Source organism: Suncus etruscus, chromosome 14 (genome assembly GCF_024139225.1).
Source record: "Suncus etruscus isolate mSunEtr1 chromosome 14, mSunEtr1.pri.cur, whole genome shotgun sequence".
Taxonomy (NCBI): domain Eukaryota; kingdom Metazoa; phylum Chordata; class Mammalia; order Eulipotyphla; family Soricidae; genus Suncus; species Suncus etruscus.
This window is the reverse complement of record NC_064861.1, coordinates 77165858-77186741: the sequence shown is the minus strand read 5'-3', so window position 1 is coordinate 77186741 and position 20884 is coordinate 77165858.

Below are 20884 nucleotides of genomic sequence, written 5' to 3'. Positions count from 1 at the left end.
ACCCCCTTCCCCTCCTTCTTTTCAGCAGCTGGAAGCCCATTTATTCAGGCACTTTTTCCTACCAAGTATAAATTTTCTCATTTCGATCAGTTATACCTAAATTCTTTTTCTAAAGGATTTTTTATCCTGAGAAACAACTTGATTTCTCTATTGAAGGGTTCCACTGTAATTAAACTGATTGCTGAAAAAGACATCATTCTTCTTTTAATAAGGCAATTTGCATATTCAATAACTTTAGCCTCCCTTGCTGCTGAAAGACAGTTTGAAAGTCTGTTTGTATATTCTCTCACTCAACTGTTTTTAGATTGCCTTACCTCATTTCCAGAAACATGATGATAATTAAAGGAAAATACAAGAGAAAACTCTTTTTAATAAAAAAAAAAAAGCTGATTCAAAACATGGCATAATCTGTAGGCAACAGGGTTCTTGAAGTGTATCTTTTAGAAATCTTATATAAATATATATCTGTAGGTAGGTGTGTAATATGTATTTGGGGCCACACTTGGTTCTTCTCAGGGTTTACTTCTGGCTCTGTGTTCAGGGAACTTCTGGATGGGCTCAAGGGACCTTATGAGACTCCAACTGGGGTTGGTCATGTGCAAGGCAAATCTCCTAACCATTGTACTCTCTGGCTCCCCAAATTAGATATTTTTGCCATCTTCTTTCAATTTTCTGCTGCCATCTCACTGGACTTGATACTCTTTGAAGAGGTACAGAGCTTACTGTACTGCAACAAGTAGGGCCATGAGCTCAGGACTACAAGTGAACATTGGAAAACAAGGACAATGTAAACATCCACCTTTGTGATAAAATAAATGTTAGGGCAACTCACTCCCAATTTGCTTACTGTTCTAGGTCAGTAATGGTGGCTCATGTTCTAGTGTGGTCTCTTTTATAATTCCTCCTGGAATTTTATAAAACTCCATGCTACCTCTTTGCATTTCCTTGTCCTTTGAGCTGCCCATGAAGCATTGCAGATCTGTGGGATTAACGTGATGCCTATTCCTATAGAATAAAAGCCCTTGGGATGGGCTTTGATGGTGGTGGATGGTGATGGAGGGATGAGAGGACGTTCTGGTCTAGCCCGGCCACATGTGTCTGCAACCCCCTCCAGCCGGCGGATCTACAAGTTCAGGATAGTGTGGGAGAAAACTCACAGGCAGTCAGGATTCTGGAGATATCATCTTTATTCAGCCCTGGTCAACATGTGTGGCCTATAATCTTAAACCTATTTAAGCATGCTATCCTCAGCTAGCCCTGTGTCTTAGCTTCTTTCAGCCATCTCTCCTTCTGCTCCCTCTATCCTCCAAAATCTTCTCATCTCTCTCTTCCTGGCCTTCAGGCCAAACCTTTTGTAACCCCTCTAAGATCCCGCCCAGAAATGGGCAGGTCTTTCTTGTAGGTAAGTTTACACAGAAAGAATGGGGGATGGGGTAATACCCTCCCACTTAGCATATACCTTGTTACTCATTGGTTGAAAACATCTTTGAATGTAGTACTTTGGATTAGTGTTAGACCATTTGATCTTCACCCCAGGATGTGGTCTGATTCTTCCCAAGAAATATCCTGTGTCTCAGGAAAATGCTCTCTTGCATTTCCTGACTTCCCCACTAAGCTGCCTGCTTCTTAGGTTTGCTGGGATTCCTGAATTCATTTCACCCTATTCAGTGTGTGTCTTATTTCCTGCATTGGCATTTGCTTCCATCCCTGAATCTCTCCAGTGTCCTGGACTTGGAATTTGAGGCTGATTAATACAGATGAACTCCAACCAGCCACATGCTGTGGACAGACCAAGCCTGTACTGATGTGGTCAGAACACAGTTCTCATCAGCAGATTTCTCTGTGCAGAAACTCTCTTTTTCTTTTTCTTTCATTTTATTAATAATTTTTATTGTGACCAAAGTGGATTACAAATCTTTCACAGTAATATTTTAGGTACATAGCAGCATTGAACCCAGGGCATTCCCACCACCAGTGTGTGCAGAAACTCTCTTGCTTGTAGAGTGAGGAGTAACTTACAAAAACTTGAAATAGCTCTTGGGCAGAGCAAACCCTCTAAGTTCTGCACATTTCTGCTATTTATTTATTTATTTATTTATTTATTTATTTATTTATTCATTTATTTAGTCAGTTTTGGGTTCAGGAGTTACTCTTGGTGGCATTCAGAAGTTACACCTGGCTCTGTGCTCAGAAGTCGCTCCTGGCAGGCTCAGGGACCATATGGGATGTCGAGATTTGAATGGGGTCTGTCCTGTGTTGGCTGTGTGCAAGGCAAATGCCTTACTGCTCTGCTACCACTCTAGCCCCACATTTCTGCTCTTTAGAATATTATACACAGCTATGAAGTGTGCCACAGTGAAGCATGTACAGTACATGTAGCTGGGCTTTGTTGGGCATTGCAACTGGGTGCCTGGGGCTAGTAGGGGCCTCTGCAAGGGGCCAAGAGGCTTGCTGTTGCCATTGTTGTCAACTTAGAAAATTCCAGTGAGATTAGTTGGGCTAATCCTTTTACAAAGCCAATTTGCACTCAAACCCCCAAGTTCAAACTTTGAACTGTCTTTTGAGGGGAGAGTGAACATCTTCCAAGTCATCTCTTGGGGAAGTTCCCAGGGACTTCAATTATATAGGTGCCCCAACACTGTTCTAATCTAGACAGGGCATGAAAGGTCAAGCATCTGGGGTAACTGGGGACTTTAAGTTGCATCTTTACATTGCAAGTTGGCTGGATAACAAAGAGGTTTTGCAGGATCAGGCACAATTTTGTTACTTTATTTTTATTGTGGCCTGGCATACATAACATGAAAACACCCAGCCTGACCTTTTCTATGCACACAATGTAGGTCAACATTTCTGTGAGACAGTGTAGTCCTCCAGCCTCTCTCCCCAATGCCTGGAACTCTACCTCAAACCTACTATCACTTCTTCCTGCTGTCTTCTCCTGGCTTTGGTTTATCACAATCCTATGCTCTCTCACTCTAGGACACTGACCAGGCAGTTCATGTAAGAGGACTCACACACTATTCATCCTTTGGTGCCCTACTTATTTCACTTACCATGCTATCTTCAAAGGGTGTCATGCTGTCACATATATCAAATTTTCCTTTCATTTTAAGGCTGTGGTTTGGGTAAACTAGTTTGTTTACCATGCATCCATCTATGGACACTCGAATTACTTCCTTTTTTGGGCTATTATGAGTCACACCATATGGCTATGCATGTACAAACATTTTTCCCAGACTCTGCTTTTATTTATTTGCTATTTCTTTTTCATAGGAACCTCCCCACTGGTGCTGGGAGCCAGGTTCTATGCGTCTGAAAGTAGGTTGCTCAGGATTGAAGAACTATTATTGAGGAACCATTAGAGCCACACCCAGGGCTATTTATGGGATTATGTGGTGCTGGGAATTAATCTCTAGGTTTCTCACAAGCCAGACATTCACTCTGCTCCTTTGAGTGATCTCCCTGTCTCCAGACCCCGTAATTAATTATTTCGTTATATACCCACTTATAGAATTGCTATGGAATGTTGAATGACATAGGTTACTTTCAATATTTTGGAGAATGGTTCACTCTTTCCATAGCAGTTATTCAATTTTATATTTCCACTGACTTTTATTTTTTAAGAGGCAGATCTCTGCATATTCTTTGTATCAATAGTTACATAAAATGCTATCAAGACCCCCCCCTCAAGTAGAATGACTACTGTCCCCATCCTTGCCTCTTTTCTATTTTCAGCATCTTAAGCTCCATTTCAGTTTGTGATATATCTTCTCCACATGTCAAACAGAGATGGAATTTATAAAACTGGCAGAGACTTGGATGGAGATGGCACTTTACAGTGGCAAAGAATTATTTTACCCCTTACGACTCCTGGAGGAGTTGTTCCCTGCTGGACATATTATTGGTCTAATGCCACCCAGAGCCTACAACAGCCCGTCATACTTGGTGCCGAAGCCAAGTCTGTAGCAGAATACACAACATCACAGAAGATCAGGGTATTCTGGGGAGCACAGAAGGAACTGGAAGGTAATGGATTTTTTGTTTCGTTAAGTAGCCTCAAAATCTACTTGATGTCTCTGCCCTCCTAAACTGCACCGAAAAACCATAAACTTGAGGATGCGAGCCAGTGGGTCCCCTGCCTTTTGAGGTGATCAAAATAGATAATATGCTCCAATGTTAGGATCTTACAGTGTTTGCAGTTTCCCAAATGGAATTCAGGCGCTTTGCTCACTATAATTTCTAGCTTTAGCTCCAGTTGTTTGTAATGCAATCCTGAAAGGGTGAATTTGGACAATCGCAGCTTGGCCATTTTGAGCACATATGCTAGAACTAAGTCTTTTTGGCTCAGCTGTAGCTTGAATCTAATGAAAATGACAGATAATGCAGCGCTCTGTTTGCCTGCCAAAAAAGAGGATATTTCCCATGAGATAGCACCTGGTGATGCAGAAATAGACACTATAGATTTGTGATTGGCTGGTACGAACCGGTATTCATATCTAGTCTGTATTATCAACCACACAAGATCACATCCTGGATAATAACAGCAACAATGGCATGCATAAAAATTACTGCAGCAAAAAGGAAAAAAAATACAAGATCAATTATGTCAATTACGTGCTAGTACTTTTCCCCCTCACAATTTTCACACTGAGAAAAGGTGGCATCTATCGCTGATCTAATTATTTGCATGCTCTTTGTGGGTCCCCTCCCACCACTTCTCCCCTTTCTCTTTTACACACAGATATAAAGATGCTCTCTTTAGAAACACACTGTGGACACACACACACACACACACACACATGCCTCCATATACATGTAATTTACATTTTAGCCATTGAATAATCAGTTACGTGAAAGTAAAGTGGAAACGCCTTCCAGCTTATGGGTTCAAAAGGGAATGTCTGAAAGGGGGACTTATTGAGATGACCTTACCTTAGAGAAAAAATGTCACCAGCCCAGAGTGTCATTATTTCCATTGCTATTTAAACCCTGATTCTAGTAAAGAAATCCAAATTTCCAAGGTGCCCTTGATGACTCCATGTTTGGTAACAAGGACATATTTCTTTAAGAGAACACCACTGAGTCTCCATACAAATGCAGGGTTCTTGGATGCCTCCTTCCTTTTTGTTTCCTTTCCATTTTCCCTTCTTCTAAGCAGAACTTTTCTGTGCTCCCTTATGAGAGGAATTGGGAAATAGCAAAGGAATGAAAACTGGGTAGGAATGAAAAGTTGCATTTAAGTATAACCCAGCCCACTGCGTGACCTGTGTGGTCTACGCTACCCCAGTCTCTGACAATCCATCTTTTAGGTGAGAGTATATGAAGGAGACATTCATCCAGGTTCCTTCAATCTTTCAGATTTGAGAAGAGGAATTCACCTAGGCTAGAAGGCAGAAGGTGATTTTGAAAGAGAAATACAAAATCATTAAGCAGATCAGTAAATTTGATAATGAATTGTTTCAATTAGATTCAGGTGGCAGCAGATGTTAAATTACTTTAGCAGAACCAAGCTTAGAGGTTTGTGGTTTACTTTTCTCATTTCAATATGCAGATACAAAGAGATAAATCAAAATGTTAGTCTTGCTTGGTAAAAAAGCCCCTACTGTGTACAGACTCTTCCAAACAAGCCTATTCTACAGGGAATTGGAAGGTGAAGGTTCTGGTCCTGGCCCCTTCTGCCCCCCTCCCATCCTGGGATTCAGGATATTCCCAGAATGCTACCAGTTTTGTCCCTAAGCCCAGATCACAGGCTCAGGTGATCTCCTATAAATAAATAGGAACAGATTTATCTCTAGCTTCCAATAGGTCATTGTTTGCATCATTTCTTTTGTACTACTCTGTATCATTGCCAGAGTCCTGCTCTATGCTTAGTGCCTACATGTCAGGTGACCAGTCCAGTTTAAAGCTTAGACATCAAAAATTTAGGTTCTGTGGGTGCAGGACCCACCAATTTCCCAAACCCATTGCCCCTTGCACATGACCAGGCACATGTCTCCTTGAGAAGCAGATCCAAATAAGGCCGTGGGAGTATCTGGGGGACCAAAGTAAGCTTGGAAGTCAGGTATTTTATTCTGGCATCAAATCAGATTTACAGGCAACTGTAAATCCTCTGAAACGTCATGCCCATTGGTTGCATCAGCCTGGGAGAACTGGATTCTGGGTAGCAGGAGAGAGGAAAGGAAGAACATGCTTATCTATGAGGCAGCTTTCTCCTTGGGTGCCTGGGTCCTGACAGCAAATGGCCCAAGGCCAGTACCTTGCTTGAGTGGGGTTGACTCAGTGCAGATATTACACCCCCTCTCTGGGCAAGGTCCTTTTTATAAAGCCATTGCCACATAGCCAGGGACATTCTCCCCATCCCCCACCCACACTCACACCAGATCTGCTGTGCTCCTGAGAAAATAGCCTCTTTAAGAACTTATCTTATATTTTCAGAAATTGACTGTGAAAATTCTAAGTAATGGTGGGACATGATCACACTCACTTTCTATAGTTAATCCTTCACGAGGGTCAGGCGCCCCTCTCTGCTCTGCGGCTCATTTGATTGTCACCTACCTTGCACAGAACCTCCCAGCCCCGAGCACTGTCTGGTGCGATGACAGGCAGTCAGAGTGCTGAACGCTGTGCAGGAATAACTGAATTAGAAAAAAGCTGCTGGCACTGTAATAAAGCGTTTAATGGACAGACAGCCTCTCTTGCCTTCCTTGGGGTAACACTAAATCCCTTTTTATTGTGGTTTGCACAGATGTTAGTGAGTTATCCATTTCTCTAATCATACTAGAAGTTGGCACATCCATCTTAAATAAGAAGACCAGCCCACTTGCTTTTACAGAGTCCTTTTTCTAATAAACTTGTGTCAGTTTCAGGTCAGTTTTACCAATACAAATAAAATTCAAACAAATAAAAAGTATATTGTCTCATGATGAGATTTATGTAATTATGTCCCTTAGGTCACTTTAAATTTACACAGGGAGTTACACCCTGGATAACCCTCATTACAGCTGGATTTTTCTCGAGACACTAGAAAACACACAAATACACCCCTGCACTCTCCAGTACTGTGTGCCCAGGTCATAGCAGAGTGTAGGGTGCCACATGGTCATGCTGGACTGTGAGGAGGAGTGGGTGTGGGGTGGGGCCTTGCTCAGATCTTCCCCAGAGCCCCCAATAGGTCACAGCCTTGTGGTTTGCTGACCTCTTTTCACCATGTTAGAGTTGTTCTCATTCCAGGCCAACACTGTTCCCAGCACGGCTGTGGACCACCCAGACATCTTTTTGCAATAAAACAAAAATTGCAAAAAAGGGTCACATAGCAGAGGGGAAAAAATTGTGTTTGTTAAAAGGAAAAGGGAGTTAAAAAAAAATCCTTCCCACCAAGGTGCTCACTCATAACTGTAACTTCTGTGGCCCCAGAAAGGTCGCCTGCAGTTCAGGCCGGATAAATAATTGCTGGGGGAGGGCCCCTTTCTGCCTTTCCATGAGTGAGTTGATGGGTTCACAGCGGTAGCTGGATCTTGATGGATTGGCAGATGCTGAAAGACTCAGCTAAGCGGTGACCCGGGCAGGGCTGCACTTCTGTTCCCGGGCCCAGGGTGAGCCTTTAAGGCACCAGGATGGCCAGCCACAGAGGCCAGGTGACAAGGCCGCCTTCTTGCCCAAGACCAGCCAGCAGAAATGCTGCCCAGGCAGGGTCCGGGAGGGTGGGCAGGGGCCATGCTCTGGCCCAGCTGAGTCCTCTGAGCAGCTGGCCTTTGTGGAACAGAATGACTGCTCTGGGGGCCTCCCCCGCTCTGGTATGCTTCCTGGAGCAAGCGCCCACTTCATAAATCAAAGGAGGGGGGCAGTGCATTAACCATTTAGTGTCCTGCTAGAGGAGGAAAAACTACCTCAGCCAGAGAGCAGGAGGAAGTGGCTGGCCTGCTCCACTTCAGAACTAGAGAGGGGGTCCTGAAGGGATTTTAAAAGGGTGGAGAGGGGGCGCCCGTGAGTATGAGAGAGCAGGCCATTAGTTCTGACCCAGCGTCCAGCCCCTTCATTCAAGTCTGTGCTCACTCTTCATCCAAATATTTATGGAGTGCTTATTACCAGCTGGGGAAATGCTCAGAAAAAAGTCTGAAATGTTCATTTTCACAACAAAATGTTGGTTTTTGTCCTTTGGATATTGGCCTCTACCCACCTGGACAGTAATTTGGGACTCATTTTAGCAGAGGGACCCCAAGGAAAGGAAAATTAGGTCTTAACTCTGACCATGGGGCTGACTGGGTTGCTAGCCCTGGTGTCCTGCATCCCAGCAGGCAGCCTTGAAGAGTAGAGGTGAAAACGGGTCACCTCCTGTAGTGGCAAGAAGTGGACCTTTACCTGCTACCTATTCAGGGATGATGAGGACGCATAAAACACAGCCCAGAAACACAGAGGGCTTTGGATGCACATTCAGCTCCCTCTGAGTGTCAAAGCCAGACCAGGCCAGGCCAGCACAAGGTCCTTTAATGCAGCTTCCCCTCGAACATGTCCTGCTGCTCTGTGCCCAGAAATCTTCAGAGTCCAATGTGTACATAAAGACTCAGGACCCTGCTTCTGCCTAAGGACTTGCCCCTCATTCCCCAAGACGCTTGTGGTTAATAAGATGAGTGTGGACACCATACTTGCTTTTACTTTCTGGTGTTACCCGGGTGGGCTGAAGTTTGGGTCAAAGAAGGAGGTAAATCTAAAGGACGGACATGCTAAAGAAGGAATAGAAGCAACAATAGGTCTTCCTGCTATATTCCAGATGGTTTTGTCTAAAAGGAAAGAAGAAATTGGCCTGGGAGAAGTACTCGGGCTGACCCAAGACCATCAACCCTCTGAGAAAGGAAGTCTGAGGGGTGGGCTGTGAAAAACTGGGGACTAGTTGGATGAAGAACAGTAGGTTCAAACTGCATGGACAATAGTGCTATGTTTTGGGTCAGCCAGTCTGGAGCTGACTTCTTGCTAGTCACAACCTCCTTGGACCATCTGTCTTGTCTGATTTCTGCTCCTGGGCATCACCTACCTGTTTCTGTTCTTGTTTTTTTATTTATTATTGTGCCACACCCATTGACATTCAGGGGTAACTCCTGGCTATGCGCTCAGAAATCGCGCCTGGCTTGGGGGAACCATATGGGATGCTGGGGGATCGAACCATAGTCCATCCTAGGCTAGCACTTGCAAGGCAGACGCCTTACCATTCTTGATCCTGGGCACCACCAAGAAGGCAGTGGGCTCGCCTATCTAGATCTGGAGACCATTGAGCCCAGCTCAACTGCCTACACACTGTGGTTAAACAGGCATATGGGCTGTCAATCACCCTATGTCTCAGCTTCTTCTTTGCAGGATGAGGATGACCTCTGTGACCAATCATTCAGATCTTTGTGTGGGGGTGGGGTACATCAGATAAGTGATTGAGAGTTCTAGGACAATGCCTGGTAATAACCAAGCTCTAAAGGTGAGCCAGCTCATCTTTCTTGCTTTGTTGTTTTATGATTTTGTTACTTGTTTGTTTCATCCAAACCCAGCTGTGATCAGGGCTGACTCCTGGTTGTGTATTCAGGGATCAATCCTTGTGCTCAAGGATGACAAGGATTGAATCCAGGTCAGCTACACTAAAGACAAGTCCCCTTTCCTTTGTATTATCTCTCCAGCCCTGAACCAATGCTTCATATCATTATTTATAGTATTAAATAGTTCCTCCAGACTGTATTCTTTGGATTCATATTTCAGTTATCACATTTAGCTTTATGTGGGTGTTTTCTCCAAAATACTCAGGGAACTTGGGGCACTACTCTAAAAGATACTTGGCTATGCTTGCACCCAGTAATAGGTTGCTTCTTGAGCTCTTGGTGCTGGGGACCATCAAGGCTAACTGCTGATGACAGGAACCATGAGAACAATATTTGTCTGGGTTTGGAAAGTCATACAGTGCCAGGCATTGCTCAGAGTTTCACACATGCTAGGCATGTGCACTAGCTCCTTCTGTTATGTCCTATATCTGAGCCATACTCAGCTATTAGGGCACAATGCCAATACTTTTACTATGCTGCTCACCTCCCATGCTCACCTATGTTATATTGCAGAGGAAACCTAATTACCTGCCTGATAATTTTCCAAGCCAGCAGCTCATCTACTTCCACATCCATCCATCAACAGTCATTCCATCCTTTCACTCTTCCCTTTATCCATACTCCTATCCATTTTCCCATTTGTTGATTTACAATTTTTTCAGGATAATCTCCAAATAAGTTTACATGGAAACCCTAAATCCTTGGTGCAATATGTCTTAGTCCAGAAAAAGAGAATATACATTTTACAAGGCATACGTGATAGTATATAATACAATATACATTTATTTATTTTAAGGGACGTCTAGGTTGTTATGGAAAAAAAAACTTCTGATCAGCTGTCTATGAGCTAAAAACCAATAAAACCCAAATTTGAAGACCCTAGACCAATAGTATAAATTCTAATTGAGGATATGAAATGAAATGAATGTCCTAACTTCAGCCATAAGTAAGGGGCAAACAACAAAACTCTTTTTTTTAATATTCTTTATTATTTGGGGGGGGGCACATCTGGTGACTTTCAGGGGTTACTCCTGGTTCTGCACTTAGAAATTACTCCTGGCAGGCTCAGGGGACCATATGGGATGCCAGAGATTAAACTTGGATCAACCGTATGCAAGGCAAACTCCCTCCCTGCTTACCCATTATGCTATCAATCAGGGCCCTGAAATCCTTCTTTTCTTGTTTTTGTATTCAGACCCTTCATGCACTGAATAATATATCCTCATTGGTAGGGGAATCTATTTTACTGATTTAGAAATGATTCAGAAACACCCAGGAATGACATTTACTCTAGGTACTCCATAGGCTTTCATGGAGATATGTAACAATGGTCACCACACCTGGCTCTTTCTGAGTGCAGCACCTCAATACTCCATACTGTCATGGCATCATTCTCAATTGCAATGCATAGAGGAGTCCCTCCCTGTGTTCCCATATAGGCAGTGGAAATATCATTTGCAACCAATGATAAGCCAGTCCATATCATTGGCAACCAGGTGTGTGTGAGATCTATAGCTAAAGATATACTGGAACTATTGGGAGTTCATTTCCTTATGTGTCTGAGCACAACTGAAGCATGCAACCTTCAGTAGACATGTGTATAAGCACAACTAAAGTGTGTCACTCTCAGTGAGCACCACAGCCCAGTGTGTGAACATCACAACTAAGACAGAGTGTTATCTTGGTCATTATAAAAAACAACAACAGGAGAAAGGAGGAAAAATTAAAATAAAACAAAAATAATTAGAAAATCAGTTGTTCACTCTAGACTATTGTTTCTTTTTGAAAAAAACCTTCGATAAATAGCATATCTAAGGTCTTGGAATCCTACTTAACCACAGTCAACTTTTCATAGTGCTATTAGTTTTATCTTAATCCTTAATGAGTACCTTCTGATTGCCAGGTATTGAGCTAGGGGATGTGAAGTTGAAAAATGGGATAAGCCTCTGCCTTCAAGGAGTTTACAGGTTCCTGGAGAGTAAAACCTGGTTAGCACATGATGGTGGCAACAACTTCACTGACTTTACTAACTTATTAAATTTAAGATTTTCTACCATGATGTTTCCCTTTCTTTGGATTCCAAAATACTAAATGGACACATTTATACTAATGGACACATGCATTTCAGACCTATATCTGAACATTTAAAAAAATTCTGCAATTGTGTTTGGGGCCAGAAAGATAGTCCAGTAGGTAAGATGCTTGCCTTGCACATGTCTATCCTGAGTTTGATCCACAGCATCCTATATGAATACCTGTAGAAGGGATTTCTGAAAGCAGAATCAGGATTAACTCATGAGTTTCCCCAGCTGTGACCCAGAGAGTTAAAAAAAATCTCCATTTGTGTGTGGGGAAAAAATAATGGCCAACAGGCAAATACAAACTTACTTCTTGCATTTGAAGTTTCTTTGTTCAAATACAGGCAAGCCTGTTTATTCCCATCTGTCTATAGATCATATCCTACAATGGCAGAGTTGAACTGAACATAGATCATGCCACTTGCAAGCTTAAAAATACTATTTAGCTCTTTATATTTTTTGGGTCAAAATATCACCAAGCAACAAAATGAATATGACTTTTGTTTTGTTTTGTTTTGGGGCCACACTTGGCTGTGCTCAGAGGTTACTCCTGGCTCTATGCCCAGAAATCACTCTTAGCAGGCTTGAAAGACCATGTGGGATGCCAAGAATTGAACCCGGTCCATCCCAGGTTGTCAGCATGCAAGGCAATTGCCCTATGGCCATGCTATCACTCCAGCCCCTGAATATGACTTCTGAGTCCAAAGATAGTCAAGAATTTGAGTGGTGGAGGTAACCTGGACTACAGATATATTTAGAAAATGTCTCCTATGGTGCAAATATTTCTTTTGGATAAGTGGTATTACTTAAGTTTATTATTCATTAGGAATAAATAAAATAGAATGCAATTCCAAGTATGTTTTCTCTTTAATATGTGAGGCATTTGAGCTTAAGCCACATCAATAGTGGGACAAGAACTTAGGATCATCAAAATCATTGTTAAAATTTTCCCTTTGGTGATATGGATATACACATATCATTAACACATGGGGTGGTGAAGGACTATTCTATGAAAGATATATGTTCATACTTATAGATATGTAGATAAGATAATTAGAAAGAGGCTCAAGTATAAACATAGGCATATAGACATGGGTATTGAGCAGAGTATAATTATAGATATAGCAACATAGATCAGGTACAGGTATAGCTCTAAGTATATAGTATATAGATTTAGGCATAGAGTCTAATATAGATGTAGATACAAAAATACTAAGAAGAATATTGACAAATGTTAAATCAAACTTCAGGACCTTGTCAAGCAGTCAAGTTGCAGAGGCATCACTTGAGAATGTGTGAAAGAATTTGATAGACTAGTGAGAAGGGTGAGGACATGAGAAATTACACACATATCCATATCAATATATAAAAGATACGAAGCGTGCATCTGCATTTGAATATGTACAAATATTTTAATTATATAGAGAGATTTAAGTTATGGATATGTGTGTATGTGCATATAGATGTTTGAATATGTCATTGTGTCATCAAACCGCCCCTTCATTCCAGACTCTTGAAATCTAAGAACTTATCCTGAGCAGTTGGGTTACAAATTGAAGAGCTGAAAATTTACAAAATGTAACATACTCCAGGCTCCAGAGAAGACCTGGGAGGCCCAACACAAAACTGAGTAGCCAGGCACTACTTGGTTAGTGTAAGGCCGGGGCAATTGGGGACCAGGTAAAGGCGTTCTTGACAGATTCCTCCAAAAGAGACAGATGGGCCCAGGTCACTGGCCTCTGTGTGGACTATACAGCACCACCACCTTTACTAAAGATTGATGCTGACTCACACATTACCTTTGCAAAAAGGATTAAGAAGCGTTTGCTGGCCCCTGTCTTTCTTTTTTATTTTTGTCAACTCCACCACTTTGGAAGTATACCTACCCCTTAGCAGCTTTCCTTGTAACCTGATATAATAGCAAGAGTGACTATTATCTTCAGAGTAAGATAGAGAAGAAATAAATTTATCATTGAACACTGGCCTGGCACCTTGTAAGCACTTAGTAGCTGTGACCTGTGATTGGTGCTGTTTAATCCATGGACAGAGTTGGCTTTGGCCATCCGCCAGAGCCACATGAAGGAGGAAAATGCCTTTTTTTCAATAAGTGTGGTTTGCCTTTGGAACTCTTTCCAGTAGGAAAGTTTATTTGCCTTCCATAAAGGGTGGGGCGCTGTTCTGGAGAAATGAACTGCCGGGGCTTCAGGGGTCATTTTCAATGTGGTGTTAACCACATTTAAAGTGTAGAGGGAAACAGGTGGACTTAATTTTAGTAATATAGTCTTTTTAGTTCAATGGTGATGGGAAAAAAATGAAAAGTCTTTCCAAGATGCTCCCAAATCTTCAATGTGTTTGTTATCAGCAGACAAAGGCACTGGGTTTGTGTGTAAGGTTGAGTTCATGAATCAGCTATGGGGTTGTCTGTCACCTGGGTTGTCTGGGACTTTCACACAATCACAAGGATCTTAAAATGCAAAGAGGGAGGCAGTTACTTGATCAACTCAGGCTGGTTTTAAGATGGAAAATGAGCCAAGGAGGACCACTAAGGAGGCTGCTAGAATCTGGAAAAGGTGGGGAAACAATGTTCCATGCCAGCAAAAAATAAATAAATAAATAAAAATAGAGGTGGGGTCAGGCCCAGACAATAGACTCCAGACTCACCACAGACTTTTCCTCTTTACTGAGTGATGCTGCAGTTTAGACACAACCCTGCCAAGAATTTGCAAAGGACACTCAAGAATTTGCAAAGGACCCCCTTTTTTGCCTGACAAGAGATCCCCCATAAATAAATGCCCAGTGAGACTGGGGTTAGACTTAGAATCCATGGAACTGTAACATAATAAATTTGTGTTGTTTTAAGCCTTCCGGTTTGCAGTAATTTGTTACAGCTGCAAAAGAAAACTAATACACTGATACACCAAATATTATCATCCCAAATCAATCAATATGACAAACTATTAATGAGATATATTGCATCCCCTTCTCCATACTAAAGTCTTTAGAACCAGCATGCTCTTCCTACACACAGCAGTTTGTTTCAACCTCACTACTTTTCAAGCATTCAGGGCTGTATATGGCTCGTGGCCAAGGTTTGGTTGGTTGCCATCTTTGATGAGTCCCAGTAACTTTGTGTGATGATGTTAGGGAAACAGGCCATTCTGAATTATAAATTTACATAAATTTCTCTTAAACTTACACTTGTGTTATAAATTTCAAATTGTGTTTGTCTAGATATGTTCTTAGGTTTTAACCGAGAGTGGGGAATTGATTTACTAAATCTCTTACCCCCGGAGAAGCTGTAATTCCAGAGAGCATACATTTTCACCTCTATTTCAAGTCACCTAATGGGTAAAATAATTGTGTTACTCTCAATTCCTTTTTACACACCACATTCTCCCCCTGGCCCTTGGACTGACAAGAGTGAATTAGGTGGGTGTTTGGGTCACTCTCATACACTTACATATGGAGCCCCATCTTACAGAGTGTAGTTCTCATAAATGTCATTAGAGGTCACAATCCTGCCTTCTCTCTTTCATCATTGTTTCACTCTATAGCCCAGTATACTATGCAGCTCTGTTTAAAAAGAGATTGGCACACTTCTTCTGGAAACAAAACAAAAAAACAGATAAGAAATATTTCGGTTCTTATTGATTAGATGATCTGTGTCACTCTAGTCAACTGCCTATTTATGGCTTTCCAAAAGAGTTGTGGCAATCTGTGAGTGAATGGGCAGGGCTTGCTTCCAGCAAGATTTGATTGACAGGCATGGTGACAGCAAGATTTCACCTGCTGCCCAGTTTGCCCATTTCCCCTCAAATGCACCCACGTTAGCTGCTGTATTATATTCCACTCCTACTAGAAATTGTAATCTTTTGCTCTATTGACATTAAATAACTTGTAATCACTTCTCTGTATCACAGCATCCCTGTGTTACACTTCCCACATGGGTCCTCCTGTGCACCTGCAAGAGAGTTTCTCTAAATTAAATTTCTATCAGGAAATTGCTGGAGTAGAGCGTCAGCATATTTTTGATTCAATATCTACAGTCTTATTGCTCTCTGAAATGATCCTACACACTTACCACTGTGATACTAGACAGAAAAGTGCCTATTTTCTCCTTCAATTTTGTAGCAACTACACAAGGGAACCCTTGACCTGGTCACATGGGGTAACAGAAGGTGCCTGCCAGCTTTGTCCCTGTGGGCTCAACTACCTTCTATTTCTTCCTTATGGAAGGTCAATTCTATTGGTCATAACCAAAGAAGGGGTCAAGGTTGGCTGCTTATATTAAGCCATGACATTTATTCGAAGGATGAATTTTCCTTTGATCATAACTTGTTAGAACGGATTCACAAAAGACATAGGAATTTATATCTATCTATCTATCTATCTATCTATCTATCTATCTATCTATCTATCTATCTACCCAAGACCTGTTGACTTTGATACTGATGACCTTAGAAATGATTTTGTAATGCAAGAAATCAATTTCTTGGCCTTTATAACGCTATTTCCATGGGAAGAGTTGGTGTTTTCACAAAGATCTTTGTGCTTCTGTAGAAGGTCTAGCAATGAAAGTCTCTCACACTCAGTAGACACTCTGGGTGGTTGTCTTGACCATTAGGAAGACAATAGGTGGGAGGTCATGCAGTGTGTGGAAAATTTTGTGTATGCATGTGTGTAAACATAGTGGTCATTAGGACAGAAAAGATGATTTTTTTTTAATCTACAGGATATGTAGCATCTACAGACTGGGATAACCGTAGTCTTCAAGAATCTTTCTCTCACTTTCTCTCTGTTCCTAGCTATTCATTTAGTTATCAGTATTTATTAAGCAAATATTATGCATTATATTCTGCCTTTGGTGTTCATAAGAAGACACTATTGAATAAAATGATGAAAGAATATGAATTGTTAGTCTAGTGGAGGCAGAAAATAGTAAGCAAATTTAGTATGTGGGTAACATCTGTTAATCTGTCCTTACTACAAATATACTATATAAGTCAGGAACCAAGGTTTCTATAACAAGTCTCAACCTCAAAAGATTGATACCTTTCCATAGCTGAGAGAGATACATCAAAAGCAATGCAATAAAATGGACCCCAATATTCAGCATATTGTGTATCAGTCTCAATGATCTTATCAACAGTCTCTGTGATGAGTTCTGATCCAGTGAGTTGAAAGATTGTTGAGCTGTGGAGAAGAAAGACAGAACCAAAGGGCAGATACACTTCTGTCTCTAGCTCTACCATCTCTTACTCTACTTCTACTTCTATCTATATGTTTAAATATTATAGGATTTATTTGGTTCACAAAATTCTAGAGCCTGAGCATCTTATCTTTCCATGCTACCTTCTCTAAGCTGGAGAACCATTAAAACTTTTGGAGTAATTCAATCCAAATCTGAGGGTCCGATAACCATAAGTGTAAATATTTACAGGCATAAGATGCATATTTTAGCTTAAGCAGAACACATTTACTCTTCTTCTCATTTTATTCTCTTCAGATCTTTACTGAGTTGTATGATTTCCATCAGCACTGAATAAGGAGATCTTTCTTACAGTCATCTACTGATTTAAATACTAAGCTTTTCCAGATATACCCTCTCAGACATGTCACAGAAATGTTTTGTTTACTTTTTAAATTTATTCATTGGGTCACACTCAGCAGTGCGCAGAGCTTACTCTTAGCTCTGCACTTAGAAATCACACCAAGCAGGCTTGGAGATGCCAGGGATTGAACCCAGGTCAATTGTGTGCCAGGCAATTGCTCTACCAGCTATGCTATGGCTCTGGTCCCCACCCATCTGGCCATCATTTTTTAGTCAAATGAACCTTGGGAATTGATCATCACAAGGGACTTTGGTCTGGTGTCTTGGAAATTAAAGATCTTCTCAAGCAGCAGCAGATGGAAGAGGACTTAAGGGCAGCAGAAAAACATGTGACAATAGGAGAGATGCTGAAATGGGACAGGTGTCAATCCAAGAGGGCAGACGTATCTGAGCATTTGGAATTCTGTTGGAAAACCAGCTAAAATCTTTCCAAGAGCAGTGATAACAAATGACATTAGCCCTGAAATGGTTCCAAGCTAAAGGAGACATCTCATGAGGAGGATGGCTCTGGACGCTAGCCTAGGTCATAGATGTACTCCATAGAAGCTCATTGAGGGACTGTGATGCAGGGGAAAAATGTATCAGATGCAATTCGCAGTTATTTAAGTTCTCAAGGGAATGAGCACTTTCATACAACAAAGCTGTTTGGAGAACCTGGCAAAGAAACAAATGGGATTTATAGTTATTCCTTTGTTTTAAAAAATGTTGTCATCTTGCAGGCAGGAGTCCAGAATCCCTTATATAATGTGCTGCTCTCTCTTGAAGGGGGTTATCTAAGGCAAATAAGAAGACTGAAATGCAAAGAGTGCCAGCATACATATTCTTCATCCAAGTATGACAGTCCCCGGGAGAGCGTGGGACCTGGTCTATGTGAGGCCACAGCAGCTGTTCAGTCAGGAGAAAGAGGAAGATTGGCACCACTGATGAGTTAGATCTGCTTTTCAATACTTTCACTCAGATTGCGACAGAATTGGTCCCTCTCTGGGTTCATCTTGGAGGACTACAGCTGCAAGGTACTTTTGGTACTCCTGAGGGCTGCTTTCTCTTTATTCCCTAATCAAGCCTAGCATTTCCTCTGTGCAGCAGGAGCAGAATAGCCCATGGGGGACTAAATGGGAGCATGTATGTGAGCTGCAGAGAAGAGCACCTGGCACTCTACTGGGCTCAGACTGTTTGGAAGGGACAGAAGAGTCTGGCCAGGACACTGATATGTCTATATTAGATTATCCTAGGATCATCTGTCAGAGATGCATGCATTTAAGAAATAGACATTCGTGGTTAAATATATAACTTATATAGACTGTGGAGAGGGTCTGAATAGGTGATTTATGGGACTCTTATTTGCTGAAACTCTGGCACGAGGGAACACCCTTTAGGTGGGGGTCTTGTAACCACTCTTATCCTTACTAACTCTCCCAGAGAAGATTCCTAGGAGATACCTTCCAGAGACTTCTGCACCAGCTGGCCTAGTCACTTTGATATGTAAAAGTTCAGCTCCAAGAGATTAAGATAGCTAGGCACCTGACCAAAAGAACGTTTTCCTTCTCCTTCTGATGATTGCTAGTTCTAAGCAATAAATATCGTATATGGAAGAGAGTCAGGTATTTCAGTCAACGAGATTGTTAGCTTCTAACCCCATGCTTTTTTCTCTTATTTTTGTCTTGTTTTCCTTTTTAAAATAAATTCTTAAGTTGAATCACCTTGAGAAACAGTTACAAAGTCTTTTATGATTCAGCTTTAGTCATACAATGCCCAGCACCCTTTACCAGTGCGCATTTCCCCACCACTAATATTCTTTTCTTTCTGGCTCTCTCCTCTGCCCTATCCCCTGCCTGCCTCTGTGGCTGATACTTTTATTCTTTCTGTGTTTCTCTATTTCTTTTTTTTTTCTTTTAGACACTTTGGTATGCAATATTGTTATTGAAGGGATATCATGCATATCTCAGCATCTTCTTTCAGCTCACAGTTCTCATTCATAGTGATCAGTTTCAACTATTCTTATCATCATGGTTCCTTCTCTGCCCTAACTGCACTGCCCCACTATTTGTGGCAAGCTTTCTACCGTGGACTAGTCCTCCTGGTTCTTATCTCTATTGTCTTGAGATAGTAATACGCACTATCTTTTTTTTTATACCCCACCAATGAGTGCCATCATTCTATGTTATTCCTCTTCCTCTGACTCATTTCACTCAGCATAATATTCTCCATATTCATCATGTATAAGCAAATTTAATGCCTTCATTTTCCCTAAAACCTGTGTAGTACTCCATTGTGGAGATGTAGCAGTTTCATTATTCACTCACCTGTTCTCATGCACCTGGGCTGTTTCCAGACTCTAGCCATTGTGAATAGTACTACAAGGAACATAAAAGTACAGAGGGCTTTTCTGCATTGTGGCTTTAGGCCCGTAGTTTATATTATTAGGGTATTTATGGGTCATTTGGATGCTCAATTTCTAGGTTTTTTGAAGAATATAAACATTGTTTTCCAAAAAGGTTGGACCAGGCTACATTTCTACCAGCAATAAATGAGAGTCATTTTCTCCCGCATCTATGCCATCACTGGTTGCTCTTGTTTCTACAGATGTGCATCAGTCCCTGTCGTGTGAGATAATATTTCATTGTTGTTTTGGTTTGCACATCCCTGTGTAGCATCTTTTATAAGATTTCTGTCTTGTTTTCTTAATTTTTGTGGTACCCCTCCTTTAGACTCATTCATCCAGGGCTGGTCCCCAGCAAGTAGCACCTGAATAGGGACATGGAACTCAAAGGCTGAGTGTTCTAAATAATTTTTTTTTTGGTTTTTGGGTCACACCCAGCAGCACTCAGGGGTCACTCCTAGCTCCACACTCAGAAATCGCTCCTGGCAGGCACGGGGAGCATATGCGATGCTGGGATTTGAACCAATGACCTTCTGCATGAAAGGCAAACTCCTTACCTCTATGTTATCTCTCCAGCCTCTCTAAAATTGTCTTTAAACTTTAATTATTTATGTATTGATTGATTGATTGGTTTCTGCCTCACACCCAGTGGTGCTCAAAGGTCAGTCCTGGCTCTGCTCTCAGAAATTTTCCCCAACAGACTGGGGGACCATATGGGATGCCAGGAATCGAACTGGATCTCTCCTAGGTTGGCTGAAATCAAGGCAAATGCTCTACCATTGTGCTATCTCTCCAGCTCCCCTGAAATTTTGTTAATCAGGGTAGTAATGAGGCAGACTACTTCTCAAAAGGAGAACGTTCAACTCCTAAGATTGCTAATGTACAAATCGTGAGTAAAAAATAAAATCAAAAGCCTTTCAGAAACTATTTCAGGCTATTAGACAGCATTGTTATCAGCTAAACTCTAAGAGAACTGTAATGGGAGGAAGTTTTCTTTCAAACTAAGTGTATCTATTTTATAAATACATGCAGACATGACAATCATCCATTCAGGGGACTAGTTGCCACATTGCTGGTATGGAGATCATATACTGACTTGAATCATTTAAGAAACAAGAACATGATGCCACTGGTAGATAAGCACTTATGCAGCCACAAGGTAGGCTGAGCTCAGCTGGGTGGCTCTAATATAGTATAATAAATTCCCTTCCTGATTCCAAAAGGCTCTACTAGTTATATC